The sequence below is a fragment of the Suricata suricatta genome, chromosome 7 (genome assembly GCF_006229205.1).
Source record: "Suricata suricatta isolate VVHF042 chromosome 7, meerkat_22Aug2017_6uvM2_HiC, whole genome shotgun sequence".
Lineage (NCBI taxonomy): Eukaryota > Metazoa > Chordata > Mammalia > Carnivora > Herpestidae > Suricata > Suricata suricatta.
In genome coordinates, this window is record NC_043706.1 from 81,896,142 (window position 1) to 81,918,431 (window position 22,290).

Genomic DNA, 22,290 nt, shown 5'->3' on the forward strand with positions numbered 1-22,290 from the left:
TCCTTCTTTAATACTGTACTCTTTAAAGCAATGAAGTAGTTTTTAACCATTTCTTTCTTTAGTATTTATATGTTAGGAAACAAAGTTTGTCAAGGTGAAAAATTAAGTATTTTGAGGATAGTTTTAAAACGTGTTTAGCTTTCGGCGACTGTAAGGCTGCGAAGATTCCTGCCGGGCCGAGGATGTGGGATCACCTTCTCCTCTTCGACCTTTTCCCCAAACCCTTTGAATAAAATGGTTTGATCCTAAAAAAAGAAACATGTGTTTATTAGAAAACAGAAACTATCATTAGCTAATTCTAATGAGTTTTTACTAGCGCTAAGCCCTATATGTGAATTATTTCATACAAACATTCATCTATGAGGGAAGTAAATATAATTGCTATTTTATAGTCACATAAGGTATAGACTCAAACAGTGGCTTATTTTCTCATGACCATCCTACAGTAAGTGGCAGAGCTTTATTTCAAATCCAGGCTTACATGTGACTCAGTAACATAATATATATTACTACACAGTAGTGCCTCCTAAGATGTCAGATGCTTTCCAAAAGAAGTCTCTAGTAGTCATGCCATAGTGTCTAGACATTAAGTTTTAGGGAAATATCAGAGGTTATATGATCTCTTTTCATGAGATTAAGCCTAGTTTGTTACTATCTATGAAACATTTTTGCTATTTGAGTTTTTTTCCTGAAATGAACTACCTGGTCTTCTTTGCCCTCATTGACTTAGAGGCATGAATTCTGCTGTCATGAACTTTTTCTCAAGGTTATATAAATTATATTTCTGTACTCTATAGAATAAATAATTCCATGTAATAAAATCACTATCATCAATAAATGAGTCTACAATTTATTCTGTCCATAAAGCTGAGAATAAGGCATTATTTAAATAAGTCTATTTTATGCCAAAATAAGTGAAAAGTGCAGTTCTCTCCTCCCTATTATTTGAAAATACAAGTCAGCTTCTAGTAAAGAAAATGCAAAAGTATAAAAAGAAAAGTAAATTAACATTAATACTGACATTTAAAAAAGTTATATGTCAAAGTAAAAATACTGGGTGGAAAAAAGTCAGTAAAGGGCATAATTACATTTCACAAGCCCTCAGCAGAGGTTCTGAGTTATTTTTTCTTTTTAGTAGCCAATACCTCTAATAAGGTAAATAGATTGAGGTATAAAGAAGCATGTGATAAAATTGTTATTAGGTGCCAATCCAAAATCTGCCAAGGGATATCAACATACATAAAACAACCAAAGAGATAAATAGATTGAAGTATAAAGAAACATTTGATAAAATTATTATAGATGTCAATCAACAATCTGCCAAGGATATCAACAAAACACAAAACAACTAAACTTCTCTACGCTTCTGATTTTCAGTAAACAAAATGTTGATGATTTAAAAAATAATAATAACCTCTCAATTTGTTTTACAAACATTGCAAACATCTCAAGAACTTCTGTGAAAATGTTAGTATTAAAGCATCTTTTATAATTGAATTAAAAATCAGGCTCAGGAAGGTTATTTAATTTTACCCGTGTCACACAGGAAATCTGACATTGAAATAGGAGCCCAAATTCTCATTTATATTCTCTATGCAAAGTAATGATAAATACAGAGAGAGGCTGATATGAAAAAAAGCCTCACTCTTTGTAGTACTTAAATTCATAATAGTAAGTTGGCAAATGATGATTAGCATTTGAATAGACAGCAATGATTCTTTGGTCTTCATTAATGGTATAGGTAAATCGATTTGGAATTATAAGATGAGCTGAGATTTTCATTTACAAAACCAGAAAATTGTCAGTACAAAAAGCCACTAAGAAGCAGGAATAAATACCTTAGCTTTTCACTCATTTTCCATAAAGCACATATTTTTATTCCTTTAAGGTCAGGGCCTTTGCAGCCACTGCAAATATTGCAGGCCACTGAACCCTGTAAACTACTGAAAAATGAACATTTCATCCTTGGGTGAATATTGTTATTGGTGCTGTATTTACATTGTGCAGTATATATAGATATAACTTATCTATTTTTCCATTAAACAAAATCATAACTGGCATGTAGAAGTATGGGATTGGCTTCCTCTGTATGCTTGCTCTCTGTAAGAGATGATGTCCTCATTCTAGCTTTGCCAGGTCTTGGTAACAGTGGTTTTGTTTGTAAAATGAAACAGCACCACCTTGTATGCTGAAATAAAGCTACAACCTCTCTAAAATCTCAGAACGTTCAGATCTGTATGTTTATGTACCTACAAAGTAAAACAGTTTTCCTAATCTACACAGTACATGCTTTAGACAGCTCTTAAGCTTACAAATAACATAGGCAAATGCTTTGATGTAATATAAACATATAGATATAATTTACTGAATTATATAGTTGGAGTTTTAATTACAGCATTTATTTTTGTTGTTACTGTGTTTGGTTTCTTTTTCAAAGTTTTATTTTTCAAAACATGCAATTTATTTAGATCTTTATTTTATCCTCCAGAAAGGATCTTTGTGATTTATTTAGCTTACTTTTAAATAGATTTAATTGGCCATAAAAGTGATTCTAGACAAATACAGGCATAGATTTTCAAACTCTTCACCAATATCATGAAATGATATTCAGTTAGTTCCTCATACAGGTGGAAAATCAAAGTTCCTAATTGCTTTTGTTACTTAGCAAAATGGTGAAGTATGCCATGATCCTTGCTAATATATTAAAATGTTTCTTAAAGTATATTTTATAATGATATAAATCTTACTTAAAAAAATAAGATATTCTGCTTTCTAAACCATTGCACATTGCAAACAAATCTAATTCACTACAAATATAAAGAATATTAAAAATGTACTTATGCAAATTATAAACTTTCTATAAGCTAGTATATGCATTTGTGATTGCTGGAGCTATGTTTGCATTATGATTTCTAGGTCAGTGGCTTCATAACCTCTTTAAATTGTTGGCCAGAACTACAACATTGTTAAAAGTGGAGTGAGATCTCTTATTTTCCTCCTTGCCAACACAATATTACACTCCCTATGCACAATTGCCAAGCAAGGGTGACCCCATATTTTGGGCTTCAGAGTAGATTCCATCCCATAAAATCATATAACGTTATAGGAATACTTAAGCCCAACCAGGTGCCTAGAATTTCATTCCTCATCCATTGGATTGCTTTATAATTAGATATTCTATAAGAAGTTTCACTTGTCACATTCCACTCTGCATTCAGAAGTGCTTGTTTGTATGGCTCTGCTACTAGACTGTAAAATAGCAGAAGACTTGCACTGTATCCGACTGATTGTTTTAAGTCAGGCCCTGACACCAGTGAAGGGTACATAAGTGGCACACAAAAAGAGGTTTCTATAAATGCATTTTCTCACGTGACTGACAGAATGAAGAGTATGTAGTATTAAAAAAGTTCTAAGCTGAAGTTTCAGGCTGCACCCTTACTCTCAACTGATAATACTGATAATATGATATGCTTAATGAAAGAGAGTGAAGGAAAGAGCATCTGTCTCTTTAGAGTTCCTAGTAGCCAACGGTTAACCATTTCCATTGTGTTCACTCCATTATCTATTTTGTCAATTTTAAAGATGATATGCATGCTATTTACTTTTATCAGAATTAGAAAAACTGTCACTTGGGTCATGGCAGCTTCTGCTTTCTCTAGCATATGGAGTAATTATAACCCATTAAGATATTATACATAATTTGTTTCAAACTCAGGGATATTTTCAATTTCTGCTTGTTTTGTTTTACTCTTCTGGGTTAGTCTAAGTTAATGCCTAGTTTATTTATCAAAAGTCAGTTCAATAAATATTTGTTAAATGAATAAATAAGTTCTATTCTATATAACATATGTATTAAAATATACCTGCGTATTGCTATTACATAAATATGGCATTAAAGACCTTATGTAACTAAAGTACACCTGATATAAGAAAATTTTGTAAATGTTTTCTATTACTTACTTGATGACATCATTCATTAGAGAATCCATCTAACACTGTGTCTATATAGGAGCTTAAAATATGTCTGGAAGCTGGGAGATTTTTAGGATTGGTAAGTGACATTCTTCAAGTTACCAGCATATCCATTCTCCCACGACCTAGACAATTGCTCAGTTTTCATCTGCTGTGAGTCTTATATTGACCTGATATTGAGCTCTATTCCTTTGACACATCAATCGTAATAACCCCTAGATTCTACAATGAATTACAAAATATTCTGAAAGTTGAAAAAGAAGATGGGGTTGAAATGTTAAGTTATAACAAATTCATTTAAGCATTTCATTCCATTAAAGTATGAAACTGAAATTAGATAATGTATTCAATAAATATGATTCAAAGTGGAACATATGGTATATTCAGAAAATAATATTTTAAAATATTCTGAACTTATGATTTCTAGGAAATAAAGAAAAAAATTGGAGAATATGTAGGGGATGGAGTTGACTCAAAATTGAGGCTAAGTTAAATGTGAAAAACATTATTAAACTCTAAAGAAAATAAGGAATAGAATGTGCTTGCTGATGACCTTATTGTTATTAACTGTGAACTAAACTGAATGGTTCAAATTAGATGCTGGGGAAGAGAGGACAAGAAGAAGCATAATTTAGTAACTAATGTATTATTACTTATAATAGGGAACCATTAGATCAATACCCCCACTACTCAAAAAAAGAATTAGGAGTGCTATGGAAAGGTACTGAATATGAAGGCAACCACAAGAAACCTTCTTACATACCAGAAGTTTGAAAGAGGTATCTGTTTACATTAAAATACAAAACTAAGTACACAATAGAAGAATAAACATTAAGGGGGAGAACTATTGGCCCTAAAAGAGAGAGAGAATAGCACAGATGGGTAAGCCCAGATCCTGGACTTGTTTGTTTTTAGATTGACTTTAGAAATGTACAAACACTTTACATTTACATTTATAATTAAATTTTTAAAAAGCAAAACAAGAAACATGCCAACCTATTTAATTCATGGTACAAAGAGAGGAAATTTTTAGAAAGTCATAGTAATTTGACAAAAAGAAACTGCAAAAGAAAATCTTAACTACTTAAGCAATCATTTTTGTTTAGTGTTTGTATTTTTATACTGATATATTTGTATATGTAATGTGGGATGAAGCAAATGAGTAATGTTTTCTTTTTTCTAATTCTACAGTCTCAGTGTTACTGAGAACTGGAATTCTAAGTATAGATATTAGAGAAACATATATAATGCAAAAAAAGTTAAGTAAAAGCCCCAGAGGCCCTAAATTTGAATTGGATGCATCAATATGAGCTTATGAGAAATTTTAGTAAAAATTACCTTTAAGAAAATATAAACACATTTCCTATATGTTTCTAGAAAAAAAACTTAGAAAAATATAACCAACCATTAGCAATGAATAAAATTTTGTCTTAAAATATATAGGTACTTCATTTGTATCTCTATCTATCTATCTTTTTTCTCTCACTGGAAGGAACTAGAGCTTCTTACAGAAAGAGATTCAAGATGAAATGGACTATATTGTCATGTCACAGAGTACAGAAACTTTCAAAAATGTTGAGTGCTGTGTCAAAACGATACAAGAATCAGCTTAGAAAGGATCCCACTTGGAAAAAATTATGGAAAGTTTGAATATCAGTATTACATACAATAAATAAAAATACACAAATATATTTAAAACCATGAGATCATATTGAGATCAAAACACAAAACAAAAAAGAGCTGTCATCTACCAATTGGTTATGGTTGAAAGATGTTTTCATTATTCTGAAACTGATAAAAAAGGAAACAATCACACATTTATCCCATCTTTCCCCCACTAACTATCCCATTGGGTAACCAAAGACTAGGTAATTAGACAAAGGAAGCTTCTCTTTAGGAAAGTATTCTGCCTAAGACACAAAGAAGACATGATCTAAAAAGAATTGTGCTTTTTGGTCTGAATTAATGGGTCTATGCAGTTATTATATAAAACTGCTAATATCAATAGAGACAACCAAACATTATGTGCAACCTCAGGAAAAAACAGAACACTACATGAATATTAGCCATGTCAAAAAAACAAAAAAACAAAAACAAATAATACAAATTGCACACACATACACATACATATACACACTCGTGCACATTAAAACTACATCTAACCAAGCTTCTAAGTTTTATTTTTACAGAACATAAAAAGAAAAGAAAAACATATTAAATAGTGCCATTGTTATGTAGTCAACAAATTCCAAAATGTGGGAACCTGGTGGGCAAAGAACCAGACTGCTTCAATTACCAATTGTAACCAAATAAAAATTTTTCAGAGAAAGAAAGTAAGAGAGCCCGCAGCATAAAAGAGAGTTAATTATATCCTCTTCAATAGCAATTTACAAAAAGAAAAATATATACATTTTATGAGACAAGTGAATATTTGAACACAGTATTTTACAGTGTTAAAGAAGCATTCTTATACTTAGGTGTAATAGTTATCTTTGTTTATGTTTGATTTTTTTATTGGACTAATTTTCTAGAGCAGATTTATGTTCACAGCAAAATTAAGCAGAAATTACACAGCATTCCCATATTTTCTGGGCGCTTCTTGGGGTCTCCCACTATCAACATATTTTAACAGACTGGTGCCTTTGTTAAAATTGAGAGCCTACATTGAGTCATCACTATTGCACTAAGTCCAGAGTTTATATTAGCGTTCATTCTTGGTACTGTATAATCATGGGTTTTGTTTGTTTGTTTTGCCAGCCACTCTGCCTTATTTCCCCTTGCTGTAGAGATCACAATAAAAGGGGCTTATGTCCAGGAGAGTGGCCATAGGTCTCAGGTGAAGCATCTTCGACCTTTGCACTCACTTGCACTGTCCTGTGACCTTGCTTCCCCTCTGTGACTGGGCAGCACCAGTCTCTCCAGCCCCAAGTACTGTGTTTTTTTTTTTTACTTGTCAAACTAAGAATCAAGTAGATGAATCCCATACACAGGGCCAGGCCCATCTGCCACATGATTAGGGTGTTTTGGCTTAGGGCTCTGTTGCATTCCAGCTGGGTGCAGGCCACATCAACTCTCTTCTGCACAACAGGAACAGATGTCAAAGGCTTACTCCTGGGGAGGTGGAGGGTAGGGAGAGTTTGGCCACTGGCATAGTGTCCTTGCCTGGAGGTTCATTTTTGCCTCGGCTTTTTGATGAAGCATCCTGATTCCAGATACTGTACTCTCAAAGCTTCTTCCTGTCCTCTATGAGCTTCTCTCCTGCAGAGGTCAAGTAGTATGCCCTCCACACATAGGACCAGCTGATGTCCTGAATGCCCTTTTCACTCTTGCCTGAGCTGCACGTATCTCTGAACAGCCTTCTTTGGGTCCAGGACCCTGACATTCTGTATCACAACCACAGGCACTATTTCTGCATCCATCTTGCACACTCAGACTGTCACTGCTTGGCCATATTCTAGTGCTATTTGAGAACTGACCTCTTCTAAAGTAACCTGGATTGGTAGAAGCAAGAAGCAAGATTGCTGGATCATATGTGATAAGAGTAAGTTTAGTTTGATAAGAAATTGCCAAGCAGTCTTTCAAATAGCTTGATTATTTTACATTCCCACAGATGATGAATAAGAGCTCTTGTTGCTTTACATCCTTGCCGGTGTTTGCTATTGTCAGTGTTCTGAGTTTTTGCCATTGTAATAGGTGTGTGATGGTATCGCTTTTTGTTTTACTTTGCAAGTCTCTTATGACATATTATATTAAGAATCTTTTCATATGCTTACTTGCTATCTATTTTCATTTGTAAGGTGTCTATTTATATCTTTTGACACATTTATTGCTGAAGTTTTTTTCTTATTGTTGAGTTTAAGTGTTCTTTGTATATTTTGAATAGTCCTTTATCAGATGTATCTTTTGCAAATATTATTTCCCACCCTGTGGCTTATCTTCTCATTCTTATTGTCTTTTGCAGTGCAGAAGTTGTTAATTGTAACGAAATCCAGGTTATCAATTTTTCTTTCATAGAAGTGTCTTTGGTGTTGTGTCTAAAAAGTCATTGCCATGCCCAAGGTCAATTGGACTTTCTTCTACATTTTATAGTTGGGAATTTTACATTCAGGTCTATGATCCATTTTGAGTTAATTTTTGTGAAGGGTGTCAGTTCTGTTGATATATATATTTTGTCTAGTTGTTCCATCACCATTTGCTGACAAGACTATTTTTGTTCTATCGCATTACCTTTGCTCCTTTGTTAATGATCAGTTGAATATATATATATATGTATATATTCATCTATATATTCATATATATGTGAAATCATATGAGAATAAATTTCTATTTCTGGGCTCTCTATTCTGTTCTATTGATCCATGTGTCTATTCTTTTCATTAATAGCAAACTGTCTAGATTACTGGAGTTTTACAGGAAGTCTTAAAGCCAGATAGTGCCAAACATCTGCCTTTGGATCTTTTTTAAAGAATGATGATACTAGGTGTTGGAGAAGGTATTTAATGAGATGAAAAGCTATACATTTCTGGTGACACTACAAATTGTTAAAAGAGTTTTAAAAGCCATTTGGTAAATATGCAGTAAGGTTCATACTTTTTATTTCATATTCTCATGTTTTTACAGATCTAAAACTTTGGCATATATGACAAGATAGATATAGTAGCCCATTATAGCAAAATAATTGTAAATGAGGCAAATGCCTGCTAACATGAAGATAAATTAGGCATAGGATACTTATAAATTATTAAAATGAGTTTTATCTAAATATAATAATATAGATAAATATCAAAAAGAAAAATGTTTGAAAAATGAAGTTGTACTTTGAAATGAAGGACACTGGGTTGCCTAGGTGGCTCAGACAGTTAAGTGTCGGGCTCTTGATTTCAGCTCAGGTCATAATCTCCCGGTTTGTGAGTTCAGGAATCACATTGGGCTCTGTGCTGACCTCAGGGAACCTGCTTGGGATTCTCTCTCTCTTTTCCTCTTTGTCCCCCACCACTCTCTCTATCAATAAATAAATAAACATTTTTTAAAAAATTGAATACATAGTAAATATTAGTGTAAAATTTTTAAAATAATAAACAATACTATATTAATACAGATACATGGTAATTTTCTATGAAAATATCTTACAAAACATTAACAGCATGTCTCCTCCAGTATCCTGTCATGTTGGGGTTGGGTATCTATGTGTCTTCGCCACAGAAAAATTGATCTTCACATAAGTTAATATTTCTTTCATTATGCTTCCTGATCCTGGCCTACATCCTTTAAATTTTATTCCTTTCCTATAACAAATCCCACACATTTGAAAAAAAGATCAAATGTAGTCTCTTTCATGAAACCTTTGTTCATCTAAACTCTAATACTATCTCTAGTACAAATGCTAAACTCTAAAAAAAAATCTATATTTTATCACTTAGAAATAGACTATAGGGGCGCCTGGGTGGTTCAGTCGGTTAAGCCTCTGGCTTCGGCTCAGGTCAGATCTCACGTTCGTGGGTTCGAGCCCTGCGTCAGGCTCTGTGCTGACAGCTAGCTCAGAGCCTGGAGCCTGCTTCCAGTTCTGTGTCTCCCTCTCTCTCTGACCCTACCCCTCTCATGCTCTGTCTCTCTCTGTATCAAAAATAAATAAAACATTAAAAAATTTTTTAAAGAAATAGACTATATTCTGTATCACAATGCTTGTTATCTAATTGTTTTATAAGTGATTTGAATGCTTATGCATTCAGTGGGCATTCTCTGTTTAGAATATATAGACATGGGAAAGAGAACCTACCAGATACAACAAATTCACAAAGATGTGACTATTGGTAGTCAGTCTAGAGTGTCTATTGCATGTGAAGTTCTAACAGCTAATCATTTTAGGTTTTGAGTAAAATCTTGTGACCTTCTATTTGAATTTTGAGTTTTCTGCCAAAGGAAAGATAACATGAAAAGCCACCTTTGGATCCTATGAGAGTTTAGTTGTTTGGAATCTGAAAAACAATTTTAAGTAGAAGTTATCTCTAAAAATAAATAGACAAGAGAATCCCCACATTGGAGGAGGGTAAATGGTAGTCTAATTTTCACAGAAGTTGAAAATGTATTTCAGAAACAACAAAATGATAAACTTTTTCATTAGGCCCAAGTGTATAAATTAAGAATAGAAGCTAGTCATTGCTATAGAGGGAATATATAGGCATATCAAGAAAATATTCTCCCAAAATATTTCATTTATTTGTTGATAGGAATTAGTTTCTTTATGAAGATTTTTTTATAGATCCCCAGAATGCAAAAATATTGCCTATATCTACATGTGGTTTTCACTTTATGGCATTTATTAAGTGACAACCTAAATAACTCTCCTTTGTTTATATTTATCTCCATGAAATCTTTTACCTTGGTATATTGTATAATGTTTAAGTGTCTTGCACAAAATAGGTGTACAAATAAGAAAAACTAGCAAATGAATAAATCAAAAGTCAGTAAATGAATAAAATTCCTAGTAGCCTATTATTTTGAGAAAATTACATCGATTCAGGGGATCTAGATTTCAGTAAAGAAGCTGACTGTATTTTTCAAAATATTTTATTGAAAAGATAGAGCATTCCTTCTCAATTTTTACAATTCATCTGGGAATTTTGTTAAAATGCAGATTTTGACTCAGAAAGTTTAAGTGTGGCTTGATATTCTGCCTTTTTGGAAAAAAAAAAGATTTTTAAATATTTATTTTTGAGAGAGAAACACACACACACACACACACACACACACACACACACATGCTGTGCATGTGGGAGGGGCAATAAGAAAGGGAGACAGAATCTGAAGCAGGCTCTGGACTCTGAGCCCTCAACACAGAGATCCATACTGTACTCGAACTCATGAAATGTGAGATCATGACATAAGTCTAAGTTGGATGCGGACAACCAACCAACTGAGCCACCCAGGCATTCCAGAGAGATTCTAATAAGTGTGCCTTTCTAATAAGTGTGCCTGCTGACCTTACAAGCAAGATTTAAGAACATAAGACCCCCTTTTCTGACTCTGACCCCTTGGGACTTAGTAGACCATACTATTTAAGGATTAAGACTCAAACTTAATGTCAGGCAGACTTAGGTTAGATTCCCATCTCTAAATTTGGTGGAAAACTTATTTCTCTGTGTTACTGTATCTGAGATATGCATAAAATGAAAATGCCCACCTATACAGTATATATAAGGAATAAATGAGAAAAAACTATAATTAGAATATTAAGATTTGTGACTTGCTTATAAGCCTAAAAATAACATAATTATTATAAATTTGATAGTAGCAATCATAGTGGTAATAGAGATGGGAGGAGTGCTAGTGGTATTGATTGGTATAAAGTATAAAATGCAAAACAAGCATATCTTAAGGAAATTTTATTGACCTTATGGTGACTAAGAGTATCTTAACTTCCTATCCAATGTCTTAATCCAGCTGATAAATATTTTTATAACATTTTATATAAGGTTGACAGCTTTCTCATACTCATAAACACATTTCCAAATTCTCTCTTCTTTGATTTTTCTCTCCCACCATCACCAAAACAATTAAGAATACTTCATAAATGCTAATGGAAACATGTGCACTTTCATGGCATTTTCCCTTAAGAAAAGTTTCTTGAGATCAATATTGGAGATGAGTAAAACTTAGAAATATGTTGTAAATAGTTTCCTAAAAAATTCTTTAGTTAGATTTGAAACAGAAAGGCAGAAAAATGGCAATTTAAAAATTTCTTAACTCCTCATGCTGGCTGCTAATTACTCACCTCCAACCCTCCTTCAGGTCGTAAGAGTTTCATGGCAGATGAAATAGTTCATCATTTTCTACTGCCAAATATCAAGTTTGTGGAGATAATTGTTCTGATCATACGTGACTCAAAGATCAATCTGTGATACCCAAAACAAACTTTTAAATTCAATAAAGAAAATAAAAGTACATTTTAAAATGCTCCAAATATTCCAAGCAAACAAAACCATTATTTCAAAGAGATATCTGTGCTCCCATATTCATTGAACCATCATTTACAATAGCCAACATATGGAAACAACCTAAGTGTATATCTACAGATGAATGGACGAATAAAATGCCATGTATATAAATAATATGGAATATTATCTAGCCTTACAAAGAGAAGAAAACCCTGTCTATGCAATTACATGCAACAGCCTGTGGTGCAAATCGCTAAGTGAAATAAGCCAGACAGTTAAAATGAGAAAATTCTGAAAATGTATGGCTTATATGTGGAATAAAAAAAAAGAGATTTATAAGGTCTGAGAATCTAACATAAAACATGGTTATTTACACTGTATTGTACAGTTGAAATTTGCTAACAAAATAGAACTTAAGTGTTCTCATCATAAAGAAAAAGGTAAAATATATAAAGTGATGGTATGTTTCTTAATGGGGGTATCTTTTCACAATGTTTATGCATATGAAGTCTCTAGTTGTACATTTTAAATATCTTCTAATTTTGTCAATTTTACCTCAAAATTTTTAAGCACTTAAAATAAATTTTAAAATAGCCCAAATATGTGGACATTTATGTTTTGTATTTCATCAACTTATCAATAGTCTAGCAGTTACAATGGAGGAAGAAATACTTCATTATTAATAAGTGGAGTATTTGATTGTAGATGAATCTCAAAATACCAATAGAGGGTTTTTAGTTGGTCAAATAACATTTCTATTTCTGTTACATAATGGATATCATTTTTCAATCCATGATCAAATCTGCCACAATTGAGAAAATAGTTTTTCCTCCCTACACATCAAATTCATACAAGTAGAATGAAATTAGAAAGAGAGTGCATATTTCCAACCACCGTTGTAACTAATAGACATAGCTCTTTAGTAAGCAATCTTTCTCTCTTACCCCTTCTTTTGCTTGATAGAGAATAAACAATAGAAACCCAAGAAGGGAGATATAAGAAAGATCATGAAAGGTAATATGCTTCTAATTTTGCAAGATGCTCCCAAATTCCTCTGAGATATGAAGACAAACATCATTAATAGGTTTTGTAAATTCTTAACCTTTAATTTGGCTTCCTAATTTCATACCTTCAAGATAGCTAGGTTTCCAAATTTTGCCAAATTCCTGAAATTTCTGTTTAGTAGTGAGCTCCAAAAAGTTCTTTACCACTGGGCTTCTTGTTATCTCAAAAAAAAAATTTTTTTTTAAAGCTTCACAAGTACTCACTTGGCCTCTTTTGACAGAGAAAACCAAGGGTGATAATTTAAGCTTGAAACATAGAAAGGTTAACGTATAAAGCCCAGAAAAGTCCTTTCGATGTTTCACTTGAGTTCAGGACTTAAGTATATATGACTTCAGTGATCCTTATAAGAAAAGGCAGAATGGCTTAGTGGACCAGAGTATGTGAATTGGAATCAGATGTTCATGAAAGCCAACCTTGAACTTGCCACCTTGAAAAATCCTTTTAATCATTTTGTCTTTAGAGAATTGTCACTTATCAGGTAGGGTGCACCACCTTACACAGATGCCATAATGAAAATTTATAACTTGTATTAAGCAGAAGTCACAATGTCATTAAACAGATCATGACTCTATTACAACATATACTGGGCTGAGATTGAGAAATGAGAGCAGTTGGATTCAAAGTATTGTTTTAGTATGTAATACACTCCAACATATACATAAAATCAACCAACTACACCTTCGTGCACAAAGCAAAAGCACATATTGCCATTTAGTCATCTTGCTAAAAATTGAAAATAAATGTCTTTGCAAATGTTAATGTTCTCATTCAAAATGTTCTTTTCTAAAATTGGAATCACTTTTCAGTGCTTTCGTTTTTTACATTTGTAGCATTATTTTGTAAACGGATAGCTCCAAGCAATTTATAATGAGGTTACATTAATTTGCCAAAACAAACTCAGAATCCTTAAATGTTGTATATTATTTGGCTTTATATCATGCAACACATGTCATAGAGCCATCATCTTATGCTATTTTGAGATCTTGAAAGAAGAAAGTAAAGTTTATCACAGTTTATCATTTAATCCATTTATTTTTTCAACAAATAATTATTAAATAGCTTGTATTTCTAAGTTCTTTGACAAGTGCCCTGCATGTGTACAGTGTTAAAAAAAATTCACACAAGGTATGCCCTCATGAAACTTACATTTTAGTGGGAAATACAAACTGAAAATAAATACTAAGAACACAATTTTGTTTTGAAAAATCACCTATCCTAAATAAGCACGCTTTATAAGTTCAAAGAAGAGAATTAAGACAGAGTCTGAGAACATGGAATTTAAGCTGAGTTCTGGACTTTGATGTAGACAAATAAAGGGCATTTCAGAGAACTGATAGCATGTGCAGACGCCTGGAGTAGGCAGTCAGTAAATTCAAGGAGTTGGAAGGAGGACAGTGTTATTGACATAGTCAGCTGAGAAGAAAATGTCTGGAGATGAACTTGGGGAGGTATTCAAACCGAGATCCTATAGGGTCAGTTTTACTTCCTTGGAAGAAGTCCTTAAATGGCACAGAATTTTGCTTTCAGTAGGGTGATAATATGAGTAAGTGTCCAGTTGCAAAATGGCATTTTGAAATTTATGAATAATGACATATTCGAGGGCAAGAAAAAGCAGAGACACAAATCAGGAGTCTATTGCAGTAAAAATGATAGTATCTTGAGTTAGTGGTGCCAACATTAACACGCAAACAACTGCCCCAAGTCAAGAATTACAGAGAGTTGAGAACAGAGCAAGAGCAGAAAATGAGAGAAGTGACAAGAATGATTTATAATATCTATTTTGCGTATCTGCATCACAAGGTGCCATTTTAAAAAAGTAAAAACAAAGCAAGAAATAAGTAAAATCAATAGAAAAGAGTGAAAGGTAAATTTTGGAACACCAAACTTTATCATCAGGAAGCTTTCTGGGTAGGTACATACATAAATTTGCATCTTGTTAGGTTCATGACTAGAGATTAAAATATTTAAATCCATTAGCCACTAAGGACTGATGAGGGTATGGTTTTCTTGTAGGAATTTGAGTAGAAACCAGACTGGAGTACATTTTGGAGTGAAAGGAAATTGAAATAAGTGAAAACACTCATTCTAAACAGCTTTTTTGAGAAACTTACATGAAGAAAAGCAGAAGGGTTTTATATTTTAGATGTAAGCTTTTTTATTAGTTTTTAATATAGAAGGATAGCAGGACATATATGAATGCTGGAATAATTTTTAATGGACGGGAAACAGAAAACGACAAGTGGAGAAGTAAATATTGACAGAAACAAGTTTAAAACGAGGTATCAAGATCTTGAGCAATTGTGGTAGGACTGGGTCTGTGGTGAGAGGAGGTGGCATAGTATATGGAAGGGAAGGATCAGCGATCTTTAATAATAAAGGTTTTAATCCTATTAAAAACGCTGTTTCAGAGCCTATTGCGACACTACTTCAGAGCATAGCTATGAAAATCTTCTGCTGCAGATTTACACCAATTTGATGATATCCTGTACTTTAAAGTGGGAGACCAAAGAGTCATTATTGAGCATGCATTTAAGTACATATCTATGTGTATATATGTATGTATATATACACATACACAAGGCACAATGTATGGAGTGGCCATGAAAGCCTTATATTTCTAAGAATTCCACTTCCTCTGTTAAGTATTTGTATAATAATAAACCTGCACAAAAACTGCTGAAGATCACAGGGGAAAATGAAAATGTGTGGTGAGAAAAGAACAGAATATGAATCTCCTAACATAGATACATTGCACCTGCTTTATAGCAGACTAGGCTTCAAGCAAAATAATCTCAGTTCTCTCACTGCTTTCACTGGGTTTAATGTTTCACTTTTTATTTTAGGAAAATAGGTTGGTCTGGATTGAATTAATAAAAATGAATAACGAAAGTAAAAGGGCATTTGCAGATGAAATCATGTCTAATGCATCTTATGTTCATACTATGATTTTTGTCAAAATAAATGTGTGTGGGTATTACAAATGAACCACTGTCTCAACAAAGGAAATGAAATAACAATAGTTGTTGTCAAACTAATTTTAGGATGCATAATTTCACTAATATGTGCTATAGAGTCTACAAAGAAGAATATATTTTATATAGAGTCTAGAGAAAAACAACATTCTATGGAGTAAGACTAAAATTTTATGGCAGATGAGAATCATATGGAGATCTTTCAAAAACATAGCGTTGGGGTCCCATGCCCAGAGATTTGGATTCAGAAGGTCTGTAGTGGATCCTGGAAATCTACTTTGAAGGAACTTTTCCCAGCAATCAGCTTGCAAAGTGACCATATATCACAATTTGTAAAATAGTTTTAAAAACATGATCAGAACTGCTTTTTTATAGAAAATCTAACTTCTAGCAGTTAAGCAAAATAGAAAAAATACAGGATGGAGAATTGATCATACATGGTTGAATTTACAGATTATTTTGACCTGAGATAAGTGATCTCATGTTTTGGGGGTAGAGACGGTGGGGCAAAATAAATATTTGAACCTTGTCAATATAGGATTTTATTTATTTTTTGTTTATTTATTCATAGCAGAAGTGAGTAAGAGGCAGAGAAAGAGGGAGAAGTGGGAAATGGGGCTCACAATAATCAAGGCACTATCTCATCTGATGTGGAACTCAAACTCATGAACAATGACATCATGACCTGAGCCAAAGTTAGATGCTTAATGACTGAGCTACCTAGGTGCTCTCAACTTAGGATTTCATTAATTGAAATATATAATGGCAAATTTTACCAAGAGAGAAATTCATAAAATTAAATTTGTGGCTTCATGTAATGGAATTTTCCACATTCTCCATTATAACTTCAAATTAAATATGGCCAATGAATTTCAAACGTGGTCTTCAACTTAAATTTTAATATTATTTTTAAAAATTTAATGTTTATTTATTTTTGAGAGAGAGAGAGAGAGACAGAGACAGAGAGAGACAGAGCATGAGCAGTGGAGGAGCAGAGAGAGAGGGAGACACAGAAGCTGAAGCAGGCTCCAGGCTCTGAGCTATCAGCACAGAGCCCAACACATGGCTTGAAGCTACAAACAGTGAGATCAAGACCTGAGCCAAAGTCAGGTGCTCAACCCACCAAGCCACCCAGGCATCACTAAAATTAAATTTTAAAAAGTATATTTCTGTAGTTTGTTACAATTACATGTACATCATCAGAGAATAACAAGCTTAGTAACAATTAAAGATAGGTAGAAAAGTACTGTCTTATTGAAACAATCACCTGACTATTTAAAATGCTGAAAGAAAAAGGAAGGTTTACTGGGGCGCCTGGGTGGTTCAGTCAGTTAAGCCTTTGACTCTTGATTTTGGCTCAGGTCATGTTCTCGTGGGTTTGATCCCTGTATTTGGCTTCTCTCTGGCAGTATGGAGCTGCTCAGGATTCTCTCTTTCTCCCTCTCCATACCCCTGCCCTGATCTCTCTCTAAAATAAAATTAATTTCAAAACATAAAATACAAATAAAAAATAAAGTGGAAGGAATCACTGCATCCAATTTTAATATTTACTATATAGTAAGCATATAATTAAGACACTGATATTGCTGGTAGAATGGACACTGGATTGCTGAGCCCAATGCAGGGTTTGAACCCAAAACCCTGGGATCATGACTGAAGCCAAATCAAGAGTTGGACACTCAACCAACTGAGCCTCCCAGGTGCCCCTATTTTTTTTTTCCAAATTGGTTTCATTTTCTAGGTCCCATGCCCTTGCATATAAAAATAAGAATAAGTTTGTTTATGTGTACCAAAATCTATGGTCTGATCTTGACAGAAATTGCATTAAACCTATATCAATTTGGGGAGAATTGCCATATTTACCTTCTTGAGTCTTCCAATCCATTAATTTGGAAACAGTTCTGCTTTTTAGGTATCAGGGCCTTGTCACTCACAGCAAAGTCTCATGCATTATCAATGGGTAAAGCTGAACAGGGCATAGCTCATCAAATTGAAATTATTATAACATTAGAGAGACTTGCATTTTCTTTACTGTTACTCTAAAAAATGATTATTTTATCTTCTGTTCAAAACCAGATAATAGACAAATGAATTGACCTACAATGTCTGTGTGTGAAATACTACTGGGGATATTAAATATTTGAAATGGAATGGAGTTTATGTTGAAAGCATAAAAGTACCTGTTGATTGTCTTCTCCATATTAAGACAGACTGGAGAAATTGCCCCATGGTCACCAGGCCTTTGGGAGTACCCAGAAAGGCAGTTGGTGAAGAAAGTGAGGTAGTTCCCAATCAACTCATTTACTTCATGAAATTGTGGGGCTTCTCATTTGCATCCAGCATTATTGGTTCCCTTTCCTCCCTGAGCTATTTTACTAAGTCACTTGGAGTTAAACACAAAAGCATGTCTTATGGAAAGCGCAGAGTGAGAAATGACAAGTGACCCAAAGTGATTCATACCAGTCTTGGGACCTCTCTAAATATGGTCTGTTCCCAGTTTCCCAGAATGGGACGGGGCTCTGAAAGTGTGTTTTCACATCCTGTTCCTCATTTACCTTCTGATCATGGGGAGAGAAACTTCTCAACGGGGCTATGCATTAGATGAGGTGTGATTTACAGATTTTCCAGCATCCATCTCTGCCCCCTCCACCCCCTGCGAAACACAACAGAATAAAAAGCTCTTCACCCCACCTACCATTTAGAAAATTCTACTGGTGATTCTGACACAAAGCCTAGGTGCAGAACACTGGTGTGGAGACTAAGGTAGGTAATGCCAGTTATTAAAGGCAACCGATGCAGAGGGCTTAATGGAAAAGCCATTGTAACTTCCTACTGATCTCTGCCTTTTCTATTAGCTTTGGTTAGATTTTCATGGGAATTCATGTTTGTGACTGAATGGTGAATTTATCTGGTCACAGGTGGAAACCAGTGGTCTCATGGCCTTGTGATTTAAAAAGCAGTAGGAGAGAAAAACATTGCTAAGGTGGGATAAAAGGGAATTTTGTTCTGGCAGAAAACTGTAAACCTTTCTGTAAGGTTAAGCTCTACACCGCCTCCAGCCAATTAGTGAAAACAACATCGATAGGGCAGCCTTGCAAAAACGGTCATGAGTCTCCCATGCTAAACAACACAAAATTCTGAAAATTTATAGGCAAATTATGTAGAGTTAAGGTGCACAGTCAAATGCAGTCAATTAATGTTATCATTATAAATCAAGATTACAGCTTGCCATGTAAATAATAGTTTGTAGTAAGCATAAATAACAGCGCAAGTGACTCAATTTAGCAAATCACACAGGCTGCTGTGCATGGTCAGTGTACCGAACTGTTGAAGAGAAAATGAGCCAATTTAGTGCTGGCAGAGAGATTGCTGGAATGCTAATCCAATATTAAACAGACATCAAAGTAGCTGGTAGAGCTGAAAGCAAACTACAGCTAAAGAAATTAAAGAGCAGAAGCAAACAAACACAAAAGGCTTGGAAAAACCAGGTTGCAGAAGTTTGAAATGAATAGCCAAAGAAACCTCATCATCTATTTAAAAATGCAGCCTGTGCAGTAGTGGTTCTGAGACAGAATGCAGCAGGTAGCATACGCTATGCACAGCAGTGAGGGGTCAGATGGCCTAGGGTCAAACTGCCACCAAAACTCCAAAGTCACTCCACCTCTCATCTGAAAAAATGGAGAGATATAAATGGCACTTATCTCATAGAATTGCTCTGAGAGCAGTACAAGGTAATGAATGTAGCATGGTGTGCAATGCGCAGATGTCAGGTAAAACAAACCAAAAAAGTTAAGCCTTAGCTTAGCCTTAGCTGTAGTTAAAATTGATAATTCGTCATGTCACTCAAAATATGTTTTCTTGTCCACACTTTTGCTTAAGGGAAGAAATCTGCTTTCTCGTTGTAAAGAGGTCGCTCTAGAAGTAGTGGAGTGGTAGAGTTTACCTTCTGTATTTCCCTAGGAAGGCAGAACACAGAGCACACAGAACAGGAATTGGAGTGTATCGGCTCCCTCGGAGAGCTGAACAGTGCCACAGAAATAATGGCAACAAAAACAGAAATTTATCATCTCACATTCTTGAGACTAAGTCTGAGGTCAGGGCGTCTACAGGGACAGCTCCCTTCTGAGATTCTGGGTGGAACCCTCCAGTGCTTCACCTCGTTTGTCACCTTGACCCCGCAAGTCCAGCCTCCCTGGCCTCCCTGGTGCTCCACCAGCATCCTGAGGCTGCTCCTCCCAGGATTTGAACACTGCCCCCTTTGCAGGGAGCATTGCTCCCCAACATCACTCTGTTTACTTCTCATCTCTTCCATGTCTTTCCATAAATATCACTTTCTTAGAGACAGCCTCTCTAGACTGCCCTCCATGACAGGAATTCCAATAAACCTTCCATCTACCCTGCTTTCAGTTTCACGGTATCATTAATACATTAGAAGTCCAAGTATTTGTTAAGGTTCTATTCAGTCCCATAGAATAAAAATATCACTGTAGGCTGTGTTTTTGTCTGTTTATATAGCATTAAGAAAATAACCTGCACAAATTAGGCACTTGCTAAGAATCTGTTGAATGAATTAAAAAAATGAAATTTAATAATCTTGCAAGGTACTGGGAAAAGTAGCTGACATATTGTCAACATTTGATACATGTAAATTATTATTTTACTATTATTAACTAGTAAATGCTCTTTGAGAAAAATTGATGATAATCATCATTATTGCACTTATGCAGAATGTAATGTGTTTCAGAAAGTGTACTATTTTATCTATTACCACATTTAATTCCTTCAACAATTCTATGGGGCAGGTATTGTTAATAATATCACTATTGTACAAAGGGGAAAACAGACATTCAGAAATAAAACAATTTGTTGAAGCTCAATTATAAATATAGTAAAGTTTATCTTATATTAAAAAATATCAGCTATGTCATAGGCATTTGGGCGGCTCAGTCAGTTGAGCATCTGACTTCACTTTAGATCATGATCTTATGGTTCGCAAGTTCAAGCCGCACATTGGGCTTGCTGCTGTCAGAACAGAGCCTAATTTGGATCTTCTGTCCCCACCCCTCTGCCCCTGCCCTACTCACACTCTCTCTCACAAAAATAAATAAAACATTATATTCCAGCTAAGTCATTAATTAGACTTTGCAAATAATGAGCCAGATGAAAATAAATTCCATTTTAAAAGAAAATGAAATTGAAAAACTGAAGTCTTCATATCTTATGCTTTTAGATGACCTAATGGTCCTAAATGTTTCCAATCAGGCTGTCATGCTAAGGTCCCTGTGCCCCCCACACTGAAACAGAAGCATTCTGACACATGCTTTATAATTTCCACCCATCACTGAGGACAGTCCACAGATTAAATAGGATTAATGGTTAATATTGCCACTAATCTAAACACAGCAATCTGATGATTATATTCTCAAAGCTGTTCTGGTTTCTGTGGCATCATTTATAGCTGGGAAAGGAGATATGTCACTCTTAAGGAGTTTGTTCTCTTGTGTAAGAGCACAGGGAGCCTCAGCTTGTGTTAGAAGAGGCTACATTCTGAAATTCATTTGTTCCCGAAGAAGCCCAATTGTTAAGGACATTCTGAAAGACTTATCTTCTGTAAAATTAGAAGGAAAGCAGCCTATTCATTTAGTGATCTTTGGAAAGGAGACAAGTCATCCCATTCTATCACTGAGAATTCTGCCAAAAGCATAGAACTGTGGGTAACAGAGGTCAGGCTAGTACCAACCCATACCTGTGAGTAACATCAAACAATGAAATCTTTTCAGAAACATTTGGAATTAAGGTAAATGTTTCCTGCCTACATAGCATATTCTCTAAAACTTCTCAGGAGTTAAGTCCCCAACTGTGGAAAAATTTGTATAAATTATACATAAATTATACATTGCTTATGCATTCTATAAAACTGAACGTTCTATTCACTTTTATCACCCTCTAAATTTTTACGGAAGGTGTTGATTTTTAAATTTTCATTAGTAAAAGCAGTTGGTTTTATATCTACAGCTACCATTTAAGAGTTATATAAGTTTAAAAAATTCTTTGAGAATGAATAGCAATAATATTAAAGTGCTTATAAATATTTATATAATACAACAATATATATATAGCATTAATAAAATGTATAGCTTATCATATACTAGGTACTGTTCTAAGTTCTTTAGAAGCTGTAAGTAAACAGTGAATTGTTTTGAGATTCTGATGTAATTATTATTAATTATATAAATTAGAATAACTACTTTTTAAAGTTTTTATTTAAATTAGAGTTAGTTAACATATAATATAATATTAATTTCAGATGTACAGGATAGTGATATAAGACTTCCATTCAACACCCA